The 8,118-nt window shown below is 36.7% G+C and overlaps 3 non-coding genes across 3 annotated transcripts; all 3 read right to left on the reverse strand.

Annotated features, from left to right (window-relative positions):
• Positions 1-3,741: 3,741 nt before the first annotated feature.
• Trnak-cuu (transfer RNA lysine (anticodon CUU)) lies at positions 3,742-3,814 on the reverse strand. The gene has a single exon. It is a non-coding gene; the product is annotated as a tRNA-Lys (tRNA).
• A 1,776-nt stretch (positions 3,815-5,590) lies between these two features.
• On the reverse strand, positions 5,591-5,662 carry Trnad-guc (transfer RNA aspartic acid (anticodon GUC)). Its single transcript has one exon. It is a non-coding gene; the product is annotated as a tRNA-Asp (tRNA).
• Positions 5,663-6,289: 627 nt separating this feature from the next.
• Trnas-gcu (transfer RNA serine (anticodon GCU)) lies at positions 6,290-6,371 on the reverse strand. The gene has a single exon. It is a non-coding gene; the product is annotated as a tRNA-Ser (tRNA).
• Positions 6,372-8,118: the final 1,747 nt, after the last annotated feature.

An 8,118-nucleotide genomic window follows, 5' to 3' on the forward strand; every position in this document is an offset into this window, starting at 1 on the left:
AGTCGGCTCGAGGTTTCGGCCGAGTAACCTGACTCGATGGGGCTCGAATGTGTCAATACGTGCTCGACGACCACTCATCCGAGTGCTCGCGTGTGTACATACACACACGTCCGAAAAGTCTCGTCTCAGCTGTCGCTAGTGTGTGCAAACTGGCTATTACGAGACGCCAAACACGCACTTTCTCCCTTTTGCAACCCCAGAAATCCCCGTGCCGCGTCCTCAGAATTTTCTATTTCGCTGGATGCGTCATATATGATGCAAGATATTCGACTTTTTTTAAATTCATCATGTATTTAAGTGTCTTATTATGTACTTAATGCTATGAGCATTTAAAATACTCCTAAGAAAATTGAAAAAGTTAAATATCTTTTGTAAATTCTATCTATCACCGCATACAAAACTGAATAATATATACCATTGACTGCGGCGCTTCCCTAACAGTCGTTAGGTACCGATACACTATTTTATTCAAGTGTTAAACGTATCGTCTATTCGTTAGAATAGCCGGATAATTGAAGATTAACGAACTTTCCGAAGCTGAAGTGCGCATCCATCAATCGCGGTGAAGTTCTGCAAACAGGCGTGGCGGCAGGCGGCAGCAATTACCGCGGGCTTCGTTTACCGCGACTGAAGTACGCGCCCGAGTGTGGGCGGGGGGGGGGGGAATGCTTTGTTGAACGACAACGTCAAACGCGTCGCAACGCGAGGGGTGCGATGCGTCTTTGAGTATACGCCCACACCCCCTGCATATTTATTCCGTCGGGATCTTTTGCGGCGTGCCGCCCCTCACTCGTGCACGACGACCCTCGAATGCAACTCCGACTGTTCGCTTTTTTTTTCACTTTCTCGTTCTTATTTTTTAAATTAAATCAACAGCTAGTCGCGCGTATGTCCCTTTTTGTAGTAAAATAACCGCGTGCGAGGGTTTGCCGTGCAGGGTGAAAGGTGTGTAGGGTGCGTTTAAATGAGCATCGGTAATTTGCTGTATGAAACTCGCGTGTGGTGCATCAAACGCGGCGACCTCCTGCATTTTCGCGCGCGAATTCGCGGCACGTCTGTCGCGTTTATTTAATTAATCAGCCTCGGAGGGGCGCGAGCATTTCCAACGTAACAAATGTCGCGGAACATAAATTGTATATTGTGATGTATGTCATCACTAGCATTATATCAAATTGTTTTGTATTATCTCTGTATTAACTATGACAATAAATGCATGAATAAAATCCGATATATTCTCATTAATCACCTATTCACCTGTTCAATAAATACTTTCAACGTTGAAACGCTGGCAGACAATTATCCTACAGTTAGCGAATATTAAAACATGAAGAATTATGCCTCGAGATCAATATTCTTCTCTTCCTAATCGTATTTGCCAGACGGTGGCCTCGAACATCGCGCCGGTGTCGTAATGGTGAAATTTACGCTCTCGTTATGCGACGCGAGAATCGCCGAAAGCATAAATCTCATTTGATTAACGACAGGCGCATAATAAGGACCGACACTGACGAGCTTTGTAAGGGCTGCGACACCCGGAAGATCGCGCGGATATGAGAAGCGACGAGATGACGCGCCGTTCATCGAAATCCGCGGATTTACGACGCGCCTTTTATATCAAACGTGCCGCAAATCCTCGCACGATGAAACAACTATAACATATGGGACACGCAGAGCATCATCCCCCTTATACGAGAAATTCCTGTGGCATAAAGAAAAGTAATTCCGTAATGGAAATGGACGTTACATATTTTCATAAGGTATAAAAACCTTTTTTAGATGACAGAAAAAATACGAGCTAAACTAAATTAGAAACAAGATTAATTCGCTAATTGAAATTTTTAATTTATATTTATTGAATTTTCATAATTGTTAATTGGAAAAAAATTTTCAAATATTTTTCACTGTTATTAATTTAAATTATTTAAATAATTGAGTCTCTCTCTCTCTCTCTCTCTCTCTCTCGATATTATCGACGTCAATCGCGCCTGGATGTAAGAGTCTTCGATAACTATTGAGCATTTTTCCTAAGAGATTTTCGTCGTTAGTACAATTTCAAAATGGATTAAAGCGGAAAAGTATTAGAAGTGAACTTTGTTGATTTGTCTTCCTTTTTATCTTCATTTTTCATGTCAAAATTTATTATTTTATCAGCGGACAAAAGGACTCTTATCCAGCAGTCGCTACTATCTTCTTTCTTATTTCTATATATATCGTTGCAGCGACAAAGATAGAAAACGAAATGTTCCTGACAATTCGCGGGATACATTCGTGTTTCTCGGCAAGATCCATTGTCGCGGAACGACTCGCTTTACCTCGAAAAGACCGCGGTATTACTTGCAGCCAGAAGGAAAAGCAATCATCGCTCTATATCCTTCCTTTCTCCCTTCCTCGTCTTTTGTCATATCCTTATACCGAGTCAAACCAGACAGGCTAGTCAATGAACGAAATCGTTTTCGCCGTCGATCGACTATCGAACCAATCGTTCTCGTTCGAGAAACTGCTTTTAGGATCGGTGCCCGAGTTCAATTCTTGTCGCGAACGTAAATGGATTATCCGTGATTTTATTCCATCTAAATAAAGGTCGCAAAAGATGGGAGAGAGAAGGAGAAAAAGAAGGAGAAACATCGTGTTTCGAGATTTCACGGAACACTGCATGCAACATAAATAATATTTAGCTAAATGAAATATTTATCTGAAAATGTACATTAAAATATTTATACACAATAAAGTAATTATTGCGTTCTGCATCGCACAAATTTCAAGCGTGGATTCCAAATCTCATCAAAATATATACGTATATATATTTATCGATTTCCTTATATTACCGCGATCATACTATAGCGCACCTATACTTACATCTGGTAGCCCCATCGAATGTAATATCCAACTTCGATTTATCTCTCCTTATCAAATGTCCATCTAGAACTGCCGCGAGAAACGCGAGGAGACAGTCGTGCGAAATCCTATCTGTCGAATCGTATATTATAAGATAAAAAGAATCGATTCCACTTGGTGAGGTAAAAGAACACCATTTAACGGCGACATCCATCGCCGTATTGTTGCGCAATGTAAGACGTAAAATTGTTTGAACAACCGTATATATTTGCGATCCAACAACTTCCTCGAGCTCGGTTCGTTTGCTTTCCCGATTTCACCGCGAAACTGCACGCATTCGACTCCTCGATGTACATACTGTACCTCTCGATTCGCGTGTGTGTCTACCTTGTTTGGCAAACAAAACTTGAAAGTGGAGCCCTCGCGGAGGCAAATATTTTTTTCGATACGCGCATAATACTTACGTGCTGATCGCACACACCGCTTATTTCATTTGCTAACCGATGATGAATTAATTCTTTATTTCGACAGGTTTTGTCGACGCAATCGTACGAGAGATTATACGTTTCTCCGTTAAATCTACCGGAATTAAGAAAGCAAATACTTGATGCAATATTCATGGCATGGCAGTCATTATTTTCGTTCTATCGTTGTTAATTGTTAATTAATAATGTAATTCATTTAATTAGAAATCTGTTTGAATCTAAACAGATGTATAAAGAATAGAATATAATACGAAAACTGCACACACTTGTAACACAAAAAGCAAAAAAAAAAAAGAATAATTTCAATTTCAACTTAACAAAATTACGATTTTTTGTGGCGTTTTTCCTAAATAATAATAGATTTTTTACGGATCTCCAGGATATCTAGAGAGAGATATATATATATATAAAAAAAATATATCGCCCAACGTGGGGCTCGAACCCACGACCCTGAGATTAAGAGTCTCATGCTCTACCGACTGAGCTAGCCGGGCAGTCGTATGGACGTGATGTTTTTGTCAAGATAGAATGTATGCATGCGTTCCAAATGTACTTGCGAACATAGAGAATTTACAATGGGTACGTATGCATATATAATTATGTAATTTCTACAAATTTAATTAATCCCATCATATTCGCTTAATGAGAATTCATTATCGAGCATCCCATGTTCAATCCTAATTAGGTACCTTAATTTTCAGAGTGTGCATTCGCATTCATTCATATTATTAATACAGATAAAATATTATTGATTAATTCACAGTTACACGTGCGATAAACGGAGCTCTCCGCGCGCATAAACTTAATAGCTTTCGTGACACATATCGTTCTTAATTATTTAAATAAACCTAATGTTGCGTGTGTAATTAAGAGATCATAAAATAGCGCGAAACTTCGGAGAATAGAATATTATAACCGGATAAAAACAGCCTTATCGCGCGTAGTAAATTTTCCCTTATCACCATGATACGAACGCAACGCGCGCGTAAAAAGAAAGCCTAATGAGGCTATAAGCACGGACCATAAGCGAGATTACCGCTAGACACTTCCCCTAATAATTAATGTCGCAAGTGTCGCAGAATTACTGATCGTAACACCGTGCATGTATTATATATGGTGTTCTCCGAGAAAAATATCTGACAATAATTTTTACTTGTTTTTTTTATATACGCTACAAATTTGATTATCTCTATTTGTCAACGTCCTTAATTATCATTGCAATTATTATGTCTCATCAGTTAAGATTTAAATATTAAATATGTAATGTATATAGAAAGAGCAGAGAAAGACAGAGACAATCAAATCATCAGAGTACTTTTCATAGCGATATTACAAGCTAAATAATAAATTTAATTGCTTGCCTATATTTTTTTGAAAGTTATTATTTCATCAAACTCTTCGAACGTCTTGACAATGATTAAATGTAACATATTTTTGAAGCCCGTTAAATATTTTTGGTTATCTCTCCATCATTTTAAAACTGTTGCCAAATCTTCTAAGGGAAAACGATTGAGAATTATCGGCACAAGTGGCACAACGAATCTTGTCGAAGCGCTTACGCGTTTCATAAGACACCCAGTGCAATCCAACAATTGGTACGAGCAGCGAATGCGTAAATCGCGTCTAACGCGCAAATTGCTATCTGCTCCCTTTTAAGCGCTCGAGCCGCATTTAAACCTCCGACGATGCTTTTTATCGAAAACGCGTGAAACTTTGCATTAAGTCGCCAAGGATATGCGGCAACAATAAATCCACGGAGCGACAGTAAGCAACGCCAGTGGTGTATTGTGTGCGGATAACAATCGATCCGCGCGCAACGCACGCCATAACTCCCCCGCCGGCGTCTTTTAGAGCCCCCTTTCGCGCCCGTATCTCACGGAGCTTTCTAGCCTAGAGTTACCGTCGCCGCCGTGGGATAAACACCGATTCGAGCAAGCACGCCACGCTGTAAACCGCTGTAAGCCATGGAGGCGCGTCCTCGCATTTATCGATTGTTGCTGAGTGCCGGCCGCGAGTTACGCGAATTCGAGCTCGGTTTGTTCAAGTCGAGACGCATGCGTGAGGAGAAATCTTTCTTCTGTAATAAAGTAAATGTTAACCGCGCACGTTTCTTCACGGGATATATTCTGTAAATTTTAATTTTAATGACAACGTTTTCGATAAGCACCGACTTTATTGGGAAAAGAGAGCAACCGTTATTCTACGGTTTTGCAACATCTTAAAAGAGGGGTTACGCCAAGTGAGAAGAAAAATTACAAAAAATAAGAATTCTCCCCGACGGGGAATCGAACCCCGGTCTCCCGCGTGACAGGCGGGGATACTAACCACTATACTATCGAGGATTTCTTGAGGGAGAATTTCCTTGAAAATGGGTAAATCGACGTACCATAATTTCGTAGAAATTAATTTATTTTATTGTAGAAATTATATAAAAAATATAAAAAATGTTTCTAGCAAATTTTAAAATTAAAGATCCATCGATCGTCAGAATAACGAATTATATAATTAAAAATATATAAATATATAATATATTAAAACAAATTAATATCCAGAATATACAAGATTATTAAAAAAAAAAGTCGATTATTAATTTTAATAAATTAATTATCCATCTCAATATTCAAAATACAAGAAATGTAAAAAAAATTAATGTTTAAACTCTACAATTTGCTATTGCTTCTATTGTGTTCTAATAATTTTTTATTTTATTGCATTTATGTAACAAATATCTAAATCATATATTACACAATTAAAATATTGCACTTTATTACTATTTCACTTTTAATAAAAATACACGTTTAAAATATATCTATTTTTAGCCATTTGCTTATGCAATATATTTCGAATTTTGAAATATAAAAAATCAATTTGTTTAGAAATATTTAAGAAAAAACATTTAACACAAAAAATTATTTATTCATAATTATGTTAAATGCAAAATTTTGTTATGTTACAAAAAAAATAAGGACCGACGAGGATGGGATTCGAACCCACGCGTGCAGAGCACATTGGATTAGCAGTCCAACGCCTTAACCACTCGGCCACCTCGTCTTCTCGTGCATTTTTGTTCTAATATACAGACCACATTTCGCCCCAAATCTACCTATTATTTCATTATTTCTTAAGCAATATGCTAATAATCAGTTTTTTTAGAAAATATTATTTTTAGATTCTCCATAACATATTTTTATTTTATTAGAAGTGATAACTTTTATATTATAGCAAATGTTATTTATTATATGGAAATATATTTATATATATAAAACATTATAAATTTCATTATTCTAAATAATTTACAAAAATTACATTGTCTTCAAGATCAATTTTGCGTCGTATCAAAAAGTAACGGTGTAAAGATGAACCTGTCGATTATATATAAAAGAAATTCAATATATAAATTCTTTACCGATTTCTTTCGTAATTACTCTAATTGAATTATTAGAACACATTATACGTCAAGTTAAGTTGCTCGCTATATGTCCGCGACAACCCTTAATCATACTTAACGTCAACGTATATTTCATCGCCATCAGGATTACAACGTTTATCTAATCTAAAGTCTAATTGGCAAAGAAACAAAAAATGAAGCTTCTACGGCTCTTTCTCAACACGCGTGTCGATAAAATTGAAAGGAACGACTGTGTAATGTAATAGCCCTGATATGGTAATAAGTTATTTAGCCGTGATGACCGTCCTTGGCCACCGAAACTTTTTATTACGAAAGTTTCGGCCAATTTGATAGCCAAGAAAACACGGCCCCGATTATTATATTTATATGCGTGCCGAAATAAAATTACCGCCTCCGCAGCGATAAATTCGCAATTACGGTGAACCCTAAATACAATCTGACTGGACCCTCGCCTTTCTCCTTTAACCACGTAATCTTACAAAAAATTTATGAAGTCAGAATTACTTTTTCATGAGGTACATTGCGTATAATATGCAAGTTATTTCGCTTGTCAGACTTCAAGGCTTTCGTTTATATTGTTATATGAACTTATTACTTTGAAATATCTGGAGAATATAAAACTTTTTTCTCTGCCATTCAATGTATATTTCTGTGCATACAAGCAAAACATTTTATATTGGTAATGTAAAAAAATGTCATGAAGAATGTAAAATCTTTTGAATTTTTAGGTAAAAAAACAAAAACAATGAAAATCGCTATAATTTTTAAAATTTTCAATATTTTTTCATGATTCTTAGTTCAGACGATAGCCACACTGAAGCAGATTAAGAATCCTTTTGCCTTTTTGTTTCAGATAACTACAACGGCTGCAATCGTGGTCACCGTCTTTTTTCGAGGCGCTCCAGCAGGATCGCTGGCACGGACTTAATAACAGATACTTGATCTTGAAAAAATTTGTATGCACTCTTAACGTATAGTAAATTTGTATGCACTCCTAAAATATAGTAAAATATGTAGAAAAAGTTGTAAATCGATTGGTTTTGTCGTTTTCCTTTCACAATTTCTCAAATATCACTCTATTTTAGGCCCTGTCACACTAGGGAAACCCCTTAAACAGATATGATTAAAAAAATGCAAGACAAAGATTTTAAAAATATTACTTTATAAATAAAATATATAGTATTAATGTACAACACATACATTAGATATTCAATTGTCGAGAAGTATGGTTCGCGTGTGCAATTATCAGTTGTCGAGATTCGACGAGTAAATTCCGTGAACTCGATAAAGACGCGCAACCGGACGTATACGTGCGTGAGGATGAAAGCACAGAAAAGACTACCTTTTCCAGTCAATTATAATACCGGTATATAATCGTCTTGTCTGTGG

This window comes from Temnothorax americanus, unplaced genomic scaffold, assembly GCF_048541705.1.
Source record: "Temnothorax americanus isolate GAGA-0224 unplaced genomic scaffold, ASM4854170v1 Scaffold10, whole genome shotgun sequence".
Lineage (NCBI taxonomy): Eukaryota > Metazoa > Arthropoda > Insecta > Hymenoptera > Formicidae > Temnothorax > Temnothorax americanus.